This window comes from Bos taurus, chromosome 3, assembly GCF_002263795.3.
Source record: "Bos taurus isolate L1 Dominette 01449 registration number 42190680 breed Hereford chromosome 3, ARS-UCD2.0, whole genome shotgun sequence".
In the NCBI taxonomy this organism is placed as follows: domain Eukaryota; kingdom Metazoa; phylum Chordata; class Mammalia; order Artiodactyla; family Bovidae; genus Bos; species Bos taurus.
In genome coordinates, this window is record NC_037330.1 from 105,494,644 (window position 1) to 105,511,053 (window position 16,410).

The following is a 16,410-nucleotide window of genomic DNA, read 5'->3' on the forward strand; positions in this document are numbered from 1 at the left end:
CCCAAGAGGAAAATATAATGATAAAGGGGAGGAAAACTGGCAAAGAGTGAACATTAGTGAATATGCTATTTAAAACAATATAGTTTGATGGGTTAACTAATTTATTTAGGGTGGTTACAAAATATTGCTGATTAGCTTTCAATATAACAGAATTTTAATATCAAGAGGATTAACTTTTCTACCACATTTTTAAGAATAAGCAGCAGGGCTGATGAATTTTAAGTATCGTGGTTACTAAAGACATTCAGGGTACTAAAGTTTACCAGTGGTGGTCAGAGACTTGTTATGGATTACGTGCCCAACTGTTTATGTTTTAAGAGAAGCCTCCTAATACAGTGAAAATCAGTTAAAATTTTTTTTAAAAAGTATTCAAATAGAAACATCTCATTATTACCTGAGGCCTTTAATGATCTCCTTAGATCTGCTTCCTCTCATCAAAACAAAATATCCCAGGACTAAACAACACAACTGTTTTGCAGACAAATGAGATCCTTTCTAGAAATTCCTCAATTTTACATAAGAGGTCATCATAGACATATGCAGAGATCCAGCAGTTTCCTGAAAAAGAAGCAAGGTGGACTGTCCAATGACTGCCATACTAACTTCTCTTAGAGAAAGACTGAGGTGCAGAGATGTTAAGCAACTGGCCTCTAGCCATTCATCCAGGATTTAAACTCAGGTCCCACCCAGGGTGTTAACCTTGCCATGGCACTACAATGCTTACCAAGACATAGCGCACCCCAGGCCCAAGTCCAAGGAAATTCTCAGGTGTCACATTTACAGTCCTTCATTGGTATCCATGGGAGACTGGTTCCAGGATCCCCCACATTTACTAAAATCCGAGGATGATCAAGCCCCTTATATTAGGTGGTGCAATACTGTTGACCCTCTGTATTTGTGAGTTCAGTATACACAGACAGAGGCTGACTGTATGCATAGATAGCATTAGTCATCACACCCAACTTCATTAAAAATTATGATGTTTAATTTCATCTGTTGGTTAGAGATCCAGTTAAGTATCTGACAAACAGCACTCCATAATATGATACAAAATTTATTGCTAAACTACTAGAAACATTTAACCAGTAGCAAATCACATGTATAATTTATAAGGACTAGAAACAACTATATCATTAAAAAGATTATACATTAAAATATTAAAGGACTGCATGGCAATTTCACTACAGCATCTAAATAAGAGCTCAGATACGCTAACAGAGTGCATTGTGGGACGATTCCTGAAGCTACATAGAGTTACAGATATTGCAGTTATTTTCTGAAAGGTTTAGATCCTGAATAGCTACCAACTTTGGAAGGGAAGGCAGAAGGCCAATAGGCCAGTTGTGTGCCTTATTCACGCTAGAGCCTTGCCTAACCTCGTAAGACTGGGGGTCAGGTCAGCTGCAAGGAAGCAAAAAAGCTGCTTTGAGGGGTGGGAAGCAGAGGAATATGCTTATTCACATCAAAACAACTAAACACTGGGAATCAGAAAGAGCTAATTCCAAATTGAGATTCCTCTACTTATTAACTGTATGACACGAGGCTAACCCTGAGCCTCAGTCTCCTTATCAGTGATATATGGATATCACCATCTGTATCAGAGTCACTCTAAGAATTAAATAAGCTAGCATACGTAAAGTATACTGTACTGTGTCTGAAAAAGCATTAAAAAAGGGGGGGGGGGGGATACTAAAGGTCACCCAATCCAAATTCCTTGTTTTACATAGGGGTTAAAGTTCAGAAAGGCCTAGCTCCTTAAGGCCCCAAAGCTACTATGAAGTAATGTCTCTTTTTTTTTATCTCCAGCATACTCTGCAACCCTGCAGAAAGCAACTCCTGAGCCTTAAAGAGCAGTGTAGGAGGACTACCAGCTGCTACTAAAAATCTTCCCCAGCTTTATGCTGGAAATCCGTGCCTTTCACCAACAATCCCAGCTGAGGTCTAGTTATTGTTCCAAAAGTCTACCTCTGACTCCACTATTGATGCACCAGATTAAACCAAACATGCCCCTTGATACTTTGTGATGGTCTTTGGCATAGTTTTTATTAGTTCTTGGCAGTTTGCAAGAAAAACACTTCAATCCCTGTTTCTCATCAACAGTCACCTTAGTAGAATTCAAGCCACCAGTGGGGGTTTACCAGGTGGCTCAATGGTAAAGAATCCACTTGGCAATGCAGGAGACATGGGTTCCATCCTTGGGTCGGGAAGATCCCCTGGAGAAGGAAATGGCAACACACTCCAGTATTCTTGCCTGGGAAATCCCATGGACACAGGAGCTTGGCAGGCTACAGTCCATAGGGTCGCAAAAGAGTCAGAAACTACTTAACAACAACAAGTGGGAAGAGAAATTACCCTAGAATTTCCATCTGGAAGTCCCACTCAGGTTAGCTTTCTCTAGCTTAACATTGCTGTGGACCAAGAGCCTCTGCAATTCTAACTCATATTCTTCCCCAGTCCTGGTCTCAGGAGCCTCTCACCAGACAATTGTATCATCTTGCCCTAAAAAACACCCTAAGATAAGAACCAGTGCATTTGTTACATTGGTCAAGCTTTAATGATTCCAAAGAAGGGAGAGTGGGAATTGATGCTCATAGTCAGAAAACTGATTTTAAATCACAATTACCTACTTACTAGCTTTATAACCTTGACCAAGTTACTTAACCATCTCGGAGCTCACTTCCTCATGTGTAAAATGGAAATAAAAAAAGTAACACCAACTCACAGAAATGCTTGCTTAAATGAGATAAGTTACAGCACTCAACATTAATACCTGGCATGTGGTAGGTGCTTAGTTAACATTTAAATATACACTTGACTATAGAACCTATCACATACTGAATTACTTTTTAACACGTCTCTATTACCAGACAAGGACTTCTTGAAGAAAGCAACTGTGTCTCATTTATATCTACATATATCCTCAGTGCTCAGAACAGAGATATAAATCAAACCCTAACCTGGCCTAAGACTGGTTCCAAATAGGAAAAGGAGTACGTCAAGGCTGTATATTGTCACCCTGCTTATTTAACTTATATGCAGAGTACATTATGAAAAATGCTGGGCTAGAGGAAGCACAAGCTGTAATCAAGGCTGCCGGGAGAAATATCAATAACCTCAGATATACAGATGACACCACCCTTATGACAGAAAGTGAAGAAGAACTTAAGTGCCTCTTGATGAAAGTGAAAGAGGAGAGGGAAAAAGTTGGCTTAAAGCTCAACATTTAGAAAACTAAGATCATGGCATCCGGTCCCATCACTTCATGGCAATTAGATGGGAAAACAACAGAAACAGTGGCTGACTTTATTTGGGGGGGCTCCAAAATCACTGCAGATGGTGATTACAGCCATGAAATTAAAAGACGCTTACTCCTTGGAAGGAAAGCTATGACCAACCTAGACAGCACATTAAAAAGCAGAGACATTACTTTGTCCACAAAGCTCAGTCTAGTCAAGGCTATGGTTTTTCCAATAGTCATGTATGGATGTGAGAGTTGGACTATAAAGCAAGCTGAGTGCTGAAGAAGTGATGCTTTTGAACTGTGGTGCTGGAGAAAACTCTTGAGAGTTCCTTGGGCTGCAAGGAGATCCAACCAGTCCATCCTAAAGGAAATTAGTCCTGGGTGTTCACTGAAGAAGGAAATGGCAAACCACTCCAGTGTTCTTGCCTTGAGGATCCCAGGGACAGGGGAGCCTGGTGGGCTGCCGTCTATGGGGTCGCACAGAGTTGGACACGACTGAAGCGACTTAGCAGTAGCAGCAGTAGCAGTTCACTGGAAAGACTGATGTTGAAGCTGAAAGTCCAAAATTTTGGCCACCTGATGCAAAGAGCTGACTCATTTGAAAAGACCATGATGTTGGGAAAGATTGAAGGCAGGAGGAGAAGGGGACGACTGAGGATGAGATGGTTGGATGGCATCACTGACTCAATGGACATGAGTTTGGGTAGACTCCGAGAGTTGGTGATGGACAGGGAGGCCTGGCGTGCTGCGGTTCATGGGGTCGCAAGGAGTGAGACACAACTGAGCAACTGAACTGAACTGAACCTGGCCACAGTGTCAATGAAATAATAAGGAGTAATGGGGATTGAGGGGAACTGGAGAGTGCACACCTCATCCAAAGGGGCAGCTCCTGGGGGACTGCCCGGTGGTTCAGTGGTTAGGACTTGGCACTTTCACTACCAGGGGCCCTGGGTTCGATCTCTGGTTGGGGAACTAAGATCCCACAAGCCATGCAACACAGCCAAAAAAGGAGGGAGGGGAGCAGTTACTACTCAGCTCCAACTGATGAGGGCCATGGAGGAATGCTGGTCCATCGCAGTGACAGCTTCAGATTCAATATAAGAAGCAAAAGCCAGATCCTGGACACACAAAGTTGAAGCTAGCACAACTCCTGACATAGCATCCTGAAGAATGACTAAAGAACCAGAGTCACGGGCTGAAGCTGGTCTCAACCACCATGACAATCCTGCTAAGGACAGGGTCTTGCTCAGTACCCCAGATCACTTGATCTTGGAGGTTACACCATATTCCAGCAGAAGCAAAAATAGCAGCAAAGAAACTGGGCCTTTAGCAGCCTGAACATTTTATTGATGGTGTCCTTAATTGACTCTTGTGGACTAGTAAGTAAACCCGGGGTTCCCAGGAAATATCAAGAGATGAGAACATCTAGAGAAAAATGAACTTTTCATATGTTGAGATTGGCAAACAAAGCCATTTTCATTTGACTATTAAATTTGTTGTGTGCCTTATTATACACTAAGCTGATGAAATGGATATATATAGCAGTTTTGCACTGATGCTGTTACAGGTTTGTGGGTTTGAGTTTGTTTTGTTTTGTTTTGAAAGAATACCTTTAATCCAAGTAGCCAGAATCAAGCAGCATTAGTATTTTGGGTTATATACTTTTAAAAGCTTTTCTTATATAAATGAAATATGAGGTTAAGTTAGTTCCCCCAAATTAGATAATACCATACAAAAATACTATACCAACTGTTTTGTAATCTTTTCACTTAAATAATGTGAATAATTTCCCCTATCAAATAAAGACCTACATCCCTTATAATAACTGAATGACATTCCACTGAATGGATGCAATTTTTAAAGAGTCCCATATTAATGAATAATCTCAATGTCTTCAATTTTATTCTTAACCACTGGGCCACCAGGAAAATCTTCAATTTTAAAACATTGCAAATAGCATCACAGAGAACATCCATTATGCCCATTCCCTGCGTCACTACCCTCATTATCTCTTCCAGAACCCTTGGAATGGCTTCATAAGGAGTATTATTTTGTTTGGTTTAGAAAAAAAGAAAAAGGAAACCAGATTGTTTTAAATGATAAATCTTCACATTTTCAAGTTAGTTTTTTTAAAAAAATTATAAGCAGATCAAAGAAAATTGAGGGCTGCCAGACTGTAACTTCTGACCCTTATTTTTCACCTGACTTGGTCCTGAAACACTATTAGCTATTTTCCAAATCAAAATCACCTTCAAGTAAAAAAAAAAAAGTATGTCAACACATTTTTCAAAAAATCTGATAGATGTTCTGAAGATAATCTCCAAAGAAGTCCCAGAAACATTCTGAGCAATGGTAACATCATCAGAATAAAGAACATGGTGCTGGCGCTCAGTAAATGGCTGCATAAGTGGATTATAAATTCTCAATTATTTGTTTTTTAAAAATAAATTATATTCTCCAAAGCATAAATGAAAACCAATGGATGGTCAACTATTCTAGAGAGACCAGTGGTTAATGATGCATGTAGAATAACAACGCAGTGCCTGATGAACAGCAAGTGCTCCGAAAGATGGAGACTGCTTCTGTTAATACTGCTACTGGCAATGGGACTACATGATCTTTGAAATCACATAATCCCTAAGAGTCTATGTTAGTTTGGAAACATATATGTTCCCAGAGAAGTCCTTTCCCACTACTGGCCCAGCTAGCCTATACAAAGGACTCATTTTTTTATTCATAAACTCTTTATACCAGAACTGCTCAACTGGGCTCTACTCCACACCAAGTCATAACATGAAATGCTGATCAAGCATTCTCACAAACAGGGTTCCATGGCCCAGTAAGTTCGAGAAACGCTGCATACTGTATTCTTTCTCTTGAAGGGTTGTACATGAGCACAAACGTTCTCAATACTAATTATATAGAAAAGAAATGCCTTTGGCCATTATTTTGTCAAGGATCCTTCTTCACCCGCCCCCCCCCACCCCAGGATACTTACTCGCATTGTGTAAGAACTAATGTTCAATGAACAGCTTGGGAAATGCTGCTCCAGGCCAACTTACACATTTTAGTGGAATGAAAAGAAGACTACAGGCAAGTCTATTCTGACCACCTTCCAAAACGGTTGGGAGTTTTACACACATTATGGCATTTCCCTTTTTCATGACAATGACACTAAATATCACCATAAATAGCAATCCTCTGCCTCTCAAATAATTGCCAACCAAGTATGCTTTGCTTCTTAAATAGGCCCCAACTTTGTCATTTGATAATGAGCAAATTCTAAGCTACTTACCTTCAGGGTACAATAATAATTTTTGAGAGAGTTAAGAAACACAAAAATGTTCAACTGTGCAGATAGCGTGTACTTTCTTTTTTCTCTTTTAAATGGACAGATCATGCCACTGGTGAGGGGATATGTTTTCTTAATACTGGGTAAAGAATCCCACTTCATACAGACACAGGAATGGAAAATTTGCAGCTCCTGAGGACAGGGTTAACAGTAATTAGGGACTCTGAAAACCCTCAGTAACTCTAACAAATGTAAGCCAATGATAAGATATAAAATACTCTACACTCCAGTATAATTTCCTGTGAGTCACTGAAGCACTTATTGAAGCACTGTTCAAAAGATCACTATTTTAGCTTATATTCATGAATGTGTTTAAGAATAATTCTTGAATTTGATTTATAACAATATACTGTCGATTTTAAATGGAGGGTGTTCATTTTAATAGAATATCTTATGTGCCTTGAACACGGAGATTTGAACCTTAATTTAAACCTTTTCTACTGGAAACATTCAAATGGAAAGATTAGACTAGTCCCTCTCTCTAAATTGCACCTTAAGTTTATCCATGAGAAAGCGATCACTGTATAAAAGAAAGTACAATGGATTTAAATGAAACCTGCAGACAAGAAAGAACTTAAACCAAAATGGAAAATACAACTCCCACACTGAAAAAGAGCACAGAGGCAGCCTCACTGCTATCAGGTGCTTCACAGCTAAAACACAGAGAAGTGTGCAAAGGGTAAATGCAGAAGTAAACATGGAAGTAAAGAAAGCTGAGGCCCGAAGAACTGATGCTTTTGAACTATGGTGTTGGAGAAGACTCTTGAGAGTCCCATGGACTGCAAGGAGATCCACCAGTCCATCCTAAAGGAAATCAGTCCTGAATATTCATTGGAAGTACTGATCCTGAAGCTGAAACTCCACTACTTTGGCCACCAGATGAGAAGAACTGACTCACTGGAAAAGACCCTGATGCTGGGAAAGACTGAAGGCAGGAGAAGGGGACGACAAAGAATAAGATGGTTGGATGGTATCACCGACTTGATGGACATGAGTTTGAGCAAGTTCTGGGAGTTGGTGATGGACAGTGAAGCCTGGTGTGCTGCAGACCATGGGGTCAGTGTCAGACACGACTGAGTGACTAAACTGTGGAAAGGGTGCAGCAAATTTTGCAACCTGGCAAAAATTTCTGCAGGCAGGGAGATTTTTTTCCTGGACCATTCTACAATGTTGTCTTTCTGCTTACTTTAAAGAAAATGTTATCCAGGTGACTACAAATCAAGCTGACAGTCCTCCTTCAACTATTTCTACAATCAGAAAAAATTTTAAATGAATATAATACAAGTCTCTTTCTGGACATAATGATAAAACTGGTTGTTCTGATTTTAACAACCATTACTCTTTGGCAAATGTGAAGACATTTTCTTCTCATGAGAACCATGATCACTCAGCACCTGGAGATTAACAGAGGGGATTAGGAGACAACCTAACACTGAAACAGGCTTCCCTGGTGGCTCAGAGAGTAAAGCGTCTGCCTGCAAGGCGGGAGACCTCGGTTGGATCCCTGGGTCGGGAAGATCCCCTGAAGAAGGAAATGGCAACCCACTCTAGTACTCTTGCCTGGAGAATCCCATGGACGGAGTTAGCCTGGTAGGCTACAGCCCACAGGGTCACAAAAAGTCAGACATGACTGAGTGATTTCACTTTAACACTGAAATAAATGATCCTACAACTTTGTGCATTCGTAAGTAATATTGACCTCACAGCGGTCCACTAGAAATCAGCTCCTAAATCACAACGGCACAACTAAATTAGAATATTTCTTTCCTGTCAAATGGTTGCCCCACCCAACCCCCCACCATGTAGAAATCCTACTGTACGTAACAGAGCAGATAATTACAAAGCCTCCTCATCAAGGAAGCTCTAATTGGCTGTCAGGCAGATTTTACGCTATTCTCAAAAGAAAGTGCTGTGTTCTTCTCACTTATTAAGGCCCATTCAGTGACAGGCACCTACCATATGCTACTGTATTCATTTTTCATTAAGTACTCTGTAAGAGAGGTATTACTATTAACCACTACTTTACATAGGAAGAAACTAAGGCTCAGACAGGTTAAGAATCTGACCCCTAGTTCCACAGAGGGTAAACACCTTACAGAGAAGAATTCTTTCCTAGGTCTGACTCCAAGGTCAGCAGCTACAGTGGCCCCTCCCAAAGGCACTCTTTGGCCAAAGCATTTTAAATCCACTTCCTCCTACAATTAATCTATTAACGTTATGTTAGGTGTTTTGAGTATCTGTGGGAAAACACTAAAATGACCTTGTAGCCTTCCTAACTAGTCACAGTGCGCGCATGCAAAACCAAATAAACAAAATGAAAAGAGAGACTGTAAGACATCAGATAACTCACAAACAGTTTGCTTTGGGCAAAAGAAATAGAATGGAAAAGAACAACTTGCTGGCTAAGGAATGTTCTTAGGTTGTATGCCTAAGGCTGGAATGAACCTCAAGAAGGTCATCTGTGACCTTAATAATGATCTCAGCTACTCTCCCTCCTGTGACTGAGGCACACTTGTCAAAATACAATAGGTTCCTTAAGAGTCATCTCTGCCATCAAATCAGGTCTTCCACAGGAGAGGGAATGCTGTCTAGCAGAATAAGCACTGGCCTGGGGATCCAGGGACTGGGAGACTTGGCTCTACCCTGGCATAGAAGTGACCTTATCAAGGTCCTTACAGTTTTCAGGACTTTAGTACAAAGGGGTGTGCCTGAAAGAACCAAAGGCCACTTCCTGAGCTAAAATGCAAGAGTTTTTCTTTTTCCCCTAATATTCTAAGGAGTCAAGAGAACACTTTCTAAGAGTAAGGGTGCCACAAATTGTGTAAGAATTAAAGAGTTACAGACTAGGACTTCCCTGGTGGTCCAGTGGTAAAGAGTCTGCCTGCCAATGCAGGGGACATGGGTTTGATCCCTGGTCTAGAAGACTCCACACGCCACGGGTCACCTACGCTCCTGCACCACGACTACTGACACCACTGAGCCTGTGCTCTGGAGCCCACAAGCCACAACTACTGAGCCTGGTACCTAGAGCCCGCACACTGCCACTAGAGAGAAACCCTCTCAAAACAACAAAAATAAATAATTTTGAAAAAAGTTTCAATTTTAAAAAAGTTACAGACTTAATCTGGTCTCTGCCACTTACTTGCTGTGTGATCTTGAGCAAATTATTCAACTCTTCAGTTTCCTTATATAAAAATTAGGGTAGTAATAGTACCTATTTCATACTATGTGAGGATAAAACATATTGTTTATACCCTTGTTGGTTCAATGTAAGCACTCAATAAAAGGCAATAGCCATGACATTCTTGAATTTTATTCATATGGCTTTAGTGGCTCAGTACCTCTGAACTAGGAAATTTCAAAACTGCCTCAAAAAGACACTGACCATGGCTTATCTGGTGGCTCAGATGGTAAAGAATCTGCCTGCCATGCAGGAGACCCAAGTTTGATCCCTGGGTTGGGAAGATCCCCTGGAAAAGAGAATAGCAACCCACTTCCATATTCTTGCCTGGAGAATCCCATGGACAACGAAGTCTGGTGGGCTAAAGTCCATGGGGTTGCAAAGAGTTGGACATGACTGAGCAACTAAGCACACAGCACACACCATGGCCCTGAAGCAAGAGACAGACGGGCTCCAGGTTGGACATTTACAATCATCCAGCCTCCTCTTACCCTGGAGAAGGAAATGGCAACCCACTCCAGTACTCTTGCCTGGAGAATTCCAAGGACAGAGGACCCTGGTGGGCTACAGTCCAGGGGATCACAAAGAGTGGGACACGACTCTGTGACTAACTTTCACTTTCAGCCTCCTCTTTGCATTTCCTGGAGCCCACCTCCTACCTCAGCCCCACATTTCACTTTGACTCCACTTCTCTGTAAATGGGGTAAGAAATCTTGATGCTTTTCTAGTACGATGAATCAGTTTTGACCAAATGGGAAATGTGTAAACAAATAAGGTAATGATTATTTGTCATAAGGATTAAATAAAATGACACAGAAATAGTCTACAAAGTATTCCTGGAGAAGTAAATGGCAACCCACTCCAGTACTCTTGCCTAGAGAATTCCAAGGACACAGGGGCCAGGCGGGCTACAGTCCATGGGGTCACAAAGAGTCGGATACGACTGAGCGACTAACACACACACACACCAAGTATTAGTATGATTTCTGCTTAGAAACAAAGCTGACGTTCACAAGGTTTTAGTATAAACTCAGACCTCCTGGGAGTTCAAGATTTCTAGGGTGGTTAATTCCAAATGATAACAAGGCCCAGCGATTGGCCAGGGGTTAATGGAGAATGTAGGGCTTCCCAGGTGGTGCTAGTAGTAAAGAACCAGCCTCCCAATACAGGAGACTTGAGAGGCAGGTTCGATCCCTGGGTCAGGAAGATCCCCTGGAGGGCATGGCAACCCACTCCAGTATTCTTGCCTGGAGAATCCCATAGACAGGAGCCTGGAGGGCTACAGTCCATAGGGTCTCAAAGAGTCAAACACGACTAAAGTGACACAGCATGTGCGCGCATGCATGCGCGCGCGCGCGCGCGTACACACACACACACACACACACACACAATGTAGAATGTATGGAGGCTAATGCAGAAAGGTATACTGGTGCTGAAGAGCCACCACTAAGAAATGCTTGCTGAATAAAAATGATATACGTATATGCCTGTCTTTGTAACCTCGTTCAGATTTGCTAAAAAAGAAACTAGCTTATGGATGTCTTAACAGGCTTCATATTTGATTAACCTAATGACTAAGCCAAATGAAGCTGCGATGACCAGTGTACAAAACGCATGGCGTCCTATTTGCCCTCATACTTTTGACATTCATCTTCCACACTGCAGTGTCATTACAAGCATGAGGGAGGGGACCCTCACCTAATTATATAAGACTTCCAATTCACTTGAAACCTGAATTTAAATGTTTCCTTAAAAATTGGAATTGCAAATACTCTGTTGTATCCAGTTTCAATTTACATGTCATTGAGGATAAGCATATCCTACAATCACCCCAGTCTGAAGAAGGCACTAGGTTTTTTGATAGGTCCCAGTGTTTGGAGCGGAGAAGGCGATGGCACCCCACTCCAGTACTCTTGCCTGGAAAATCCCATGGACGGAGGAGCCTGGTAGGCTGCAGTCCATGGGGTCACTAAGAGTTGGACACGACTGAGTGACTTCACTTTCACTTTTCACTTTCATGCACTGGAGAAGGAAATGGCAACCTACTCCAGTGTTCTTGCCTGGAGAATCCCAGGGACAGCAGGGCCTGGTGGGCTGCCGTCTATGGGGTCGCACAGAGTCGGACAGGACTGAAGCGACGCAGCAGCAGCAGCAGCAGTGTTTGGAGACAAATGTGCTAAAGAATGGTGATGTTGGAAAAAGTTCCCCAGTGAGCTCTTTACACTATGTACTTGGTAGTTCCTCACTGCTCAGCATTAATCATTTCCATATATAGAAAGTCTATGGCAACAATATTTTGAAGCCTGGTTTTAAAGAATGCAGATTCTTAAACTTTCTGCACATATTTTCACCTACCTGGGTTCAGAAAAACTCCAGCAGTTTACTATGTTAATCTCTCCCTTCACAAGAGAAACCAACGGATACAATTTAAACACCTAGTTGAAGAAACAATATTCTATATGGTTATCATTCTGTGGTCTGAACAGTACAACAAATTCTTATTGTAATTATTCAAATAAATACAATTTCTTATTCAAATTCTCCCCCTCAATACATCCCTAACATCCAGAAGTCAAGGAAAAATGATCCACTGTGAAATGTAAAACTACCTGAGAGTTTTGACAAGTCAGGTTTATGCTGATAGCAAGACACAGCAGATAAAACTACAAGCTTTGACATCAGGCTACTTGAATTTTAATCCTAGCTCAACCACTGAGCAACACTGGAGAAGCTACTTAACCTCTCTGATCTTCAATTTTCTCATCTGCAACATGAGGATGTCTACCTAACAGAAAATGTGTTAAATGTACTCCAAAATGTCAATCCCCTTCCTCTACTACTTTCCCCTTCTGTCTTGAAATTTTAGTTGCATTCGCATAAAACTGAGAAATGTGAAAATCACAGGAGTTTCTTGAAAACATAAATGTAATATCTATCTAAAGTTGAAAGAACCACCTAAAACAGACAAGGAAAAACAAATTAGAAAAACAGAGGTTTAACAAATGTGTTTCCATGATCTCCAAACCTCAGGAGGAGCAAATGTAATACAATCCAAGTTACTACAATTCAAAGAGAAAGGAACGTACCCCCAGCAAGCTGACTCTTAACAACTCTCAATTTTAAAAAAATCTTTTTTAAATATGAACCACAGAGTTGACAAACCCTGTTACATAAGACAAGATGCAAGATGCTATGCACTAGCTTATTTTCGCTCTGAGCTGCTTATGAAAAAAATTTTCCTTTACTGTGTATGAGGGTGGGTGTGCTTTTCAGACATATATAAAAGGAAATAAATGTGTCAAGATCTAGGATCTGTCAAGTGCTCCTCCACTAAAGAGGAACCTAACAACATCCTTCCAAACAAACAATTGCCAAGTATCTGATATTTGCTAGAAAGAGTAGCTTTGGAAACCTGGAAACTGAGCCCTGATCTGTAACTTTGCTAGAGCAGTAAAACTACACGTGTGTGTTAGTTATTCAGTTGCGCTGGACTCTTTGTGATCCCATGGACTGTAGCCCACCAAGCTCCTCTATCCATGGAATTCTCCAGGCAAGAATACTGGAGTGGGTTGCCATTCCCTTTTACAGGGGATCTTCCCAACCCAGGGACTGAACCTGGGTCTCCGTACTGCAGGCAGATTCTTTACTGTCTAAGCCACAAAACTTCCTATAGAACACCTAAAACTAGCAGCATGGTCCTGAGACCCCATCATCTATAACTACTCTCTTAATATGATTCCCAAATCTGAAAATGTTTCCCTAAATGCTTCTACTTTTTCACTCCTACAGATCTGTCACTATTAAATGCTGTGCCCCCTAGGCTGGGCATTCTGTTATTAAGAACAAGCACACCTATCCAATAGATTGCCTCCCTCTCAGCCTGGAACTAAAAAGCCTCTTGATGAAGGTGAAAGAGGAGAGTGAAAAAGTTGGCTTAAAACTCAACATTCAGAAAACTAAGATCATGGCATCTGGTCCTATCACTTCATGGGAAATAGATGTGGAAACAGTGTCAGACTTTATTTTTGGGGGCTCCAAAATCACTGCAGATGGTGACTGCGGCCATGAAATTCAAAGACGCTTACTCCTTGGAAGAAAAGTTATGACCAACCTAGATAGCATATTCAAAAGCAGAGACATTACTTTGCCAACAAAGGTCCGTCAAGGCTATGGTTTTTCCAGTGGTCATGTATGGATGTGAGAGTTGGACTGTGAAGAAGGCTGAGCGCCGAAGAATTGATGTTTTTGAACTGTGGTGTTGGAGAAGACTCTTGAGAGTCCATTGGACTGCAAGGAGATCCAACCAGTCCATTCTGAAGGAGATCAGCCCGGGGATTTCTTTGGAAGGAATGATGCTAAAGCTGAAACTCTAGTACTTTGGCCACCTCATGCGAAGAGTTGACTCATTGGAAAAGACTCTGGTGCTGGGAGGGATTGGGGGCAAGAGAAGGGGACGACAGAGGATGAGATGGCTGGATGGCATCACTGACTCGATGGACGTGAGTCTGAGTGAACTCCGGGAGTTGGTGATGGACAGGGAGGCCTGGCGTGCTGCGGTTCATGGGGTCGCAAAGAGTCGGACACGACTGAGCGACTGAACTGAACGGCCTGGATTTGTTTACTTCCTCCTCACACCATAACCACAGCCCTAATCTGGTAACTACGGACTCCAGGGTTTCACCAAAACCTGTGTTTCAGCACTGGCACTCTCTAGCAAAATTCCTGATCTGATCCTATTGTTCATCGGATGTGTCTCTAGGGCCCTGATGCCCTCTCTTTCTATACTATGCTCTCAGATTTGGCATTTGTGGATATCAGGGTCATTCCCTGTGTTATACTCCAAGTCTAGCACCCCTGGATCTCAAAGATCGTCTCAACCTGTAACTCAGGTTTCAGCGTTTCCAAGCCTGGCACCCTTGTGGCTTACACGCCCCTATCCCAGGCCATTCCGGAGGGCACCTCTGGAATTTGGAATGCCTCCCACTCCCAGCCACGCATAGGATACTCCTGAAGTACTTGCCAGACCATCACCCTCTCTCCCGGCTTAAGGCCTCTAGGCTCGCCCCCAACCTCCACCCCACGCCTGCGCTGTAAGTGGTCATCGCTCGACAGACCGAGACGAAGACGCGCGCATCCCCACAGCCTCTGATTCCCTGACAACCCCTAGGCCGAAGCCAGCGCGACCAATAACGTGCCAGGTCCTCGGCCTCCCCGCCACCAACCAATCACGAGCGAGCCCCCCCCGCCGTCGCCTTCCGCCAATGGGAAAAAGCCCGCGAGCCGGGCCGACAAGGCGCACGGACCCCACGAGCGCGACGGCAGCGACAGCGGCGGGCCAGGGAGAACACAACATGGCGGTGGGCAGGCCGGACCGAACTACAGCAGCAGCCACGCGAGGGAAGTGAGGTCTCCGCCGAGGGCGGGAAGCGCCGCCCCTCCCCTCGCGACCGCCGCTCACCTCTCCCCCTCCCACCCGCGGTAGCTCCCGCACACTCACACGCCTCGGCTCAGAAGGCCAGGGAAGAACAGGAGCCGCCCCCACGCTCCGGCGGAGTCGGGCAATGCAGAGGCCTGGGCACGACGGAGGGGAGGGGGAAGCGTGCGTCACGGAGAACGGAGCGCGCCCTAAGCCGGGGTACAAACAAGATGGCGGCCACGCCGTTTGCACCGTCTCCCCCCGCTTCCCCTCCCCCTCCTTTGGCGCCTTGGCTCCTAGTGTCTTTAATGCGCAGAAGCTTAGTTGCTTGAAGTCTCGCGAGAATTGAGAAGGGGCGACGACTTGGTGAGACTTGAGCCATCTGACCCCGCCCCCTTTAGAGTCCAGAGGTATCTAGCGGGGTCCTAGACAGCGTATTCAGCTTTTGTGGACCTCTGCTAACGGGGTCCTAGACAGCGTATTCAGCTTTTGTGGACCTCTGCTAACGGGGTCCTAGACAGCGTATTCAGCTTTTGTGGACCTCTGCTATGGTACGCACGCTTTTGAGTTTTAGGGGAATAGATAGGTTTTCGTGGGGTTTTTTTTTTTTTTTTTTAAATTTAGGAGGTAACAGCTGGAGGATGGAGGGCGGCATGGGGAATGCCAGATTAAGTGCGCCGTTAAAGAAGACAGCTGCCAGTACCGTAAAAGGGGATTTAAAACTGTAAAGATATACTTCAAAATAAAGAACAGCACTTTCCCTAGAATGGTCACCTTGTAACTTTACGTCTATATGCACATTGTTTTTGTCACTTGAAGGCAGAATTAAAACTTCTTTAAAAACAATTGGAAACTGAACTGCAACCACCATTCGTATTCATACTTTACCGCTTTAATCTCCACAACTACTTAGTCCGAAGGCATTAGCAGTATTTCTATTTTACTGGTGATTAAGCGCCAAAATGTTAAGTAACTTAATGAAGGCTCCGCAGATAGTGGCGAAACTCAGTTTGAATAGTCCCCAAATCTGTATATAAATACATCAAATATATATTGAGTAGAATCATCCACAATGAAACAGTGTGCACTAGGTTGCAAGCACAAATAAGACTGCTTTTGCTGGTGGTTACCTTGAAGTTTACAAATGACTTTTCTGAGACTTGTTTTGCGGGGCTCCTCAACAATAAAATCAATACACTATTATTATTTCCTTCCTTTGA

At 43.0% G+C, this 16,410-nt stretch overlaps 1 protein-coding gene across 6 annotated transcripts in view; it reads right to left on the bottom strand.

Annotated features, from left to right (window-relative positions):
* NFYC (nuclear transcription factor Y subunit gamma) overlaps positions 1-15,430 on the bottom strand; it is a 65,015-nt gene extending 49,585 nt beyond the window's left edge. For 2 of the 6 annotated variants that reach the window (XM_024989451.2, XM_059884696.1), the window contains exons 1-2: positions 15,272-15,422; positions 395-558 (exon numbers count right to left, since the gene is read on the bottom strand). The gene's annotated coding sequence lies outside the window, so the exon portion shown is untranslated. 6 annotated transcript variants of the gene reach the window in all.
* Between the last annotated feature and the right edge of the window lie 980 nt (positions 15,431-16,410).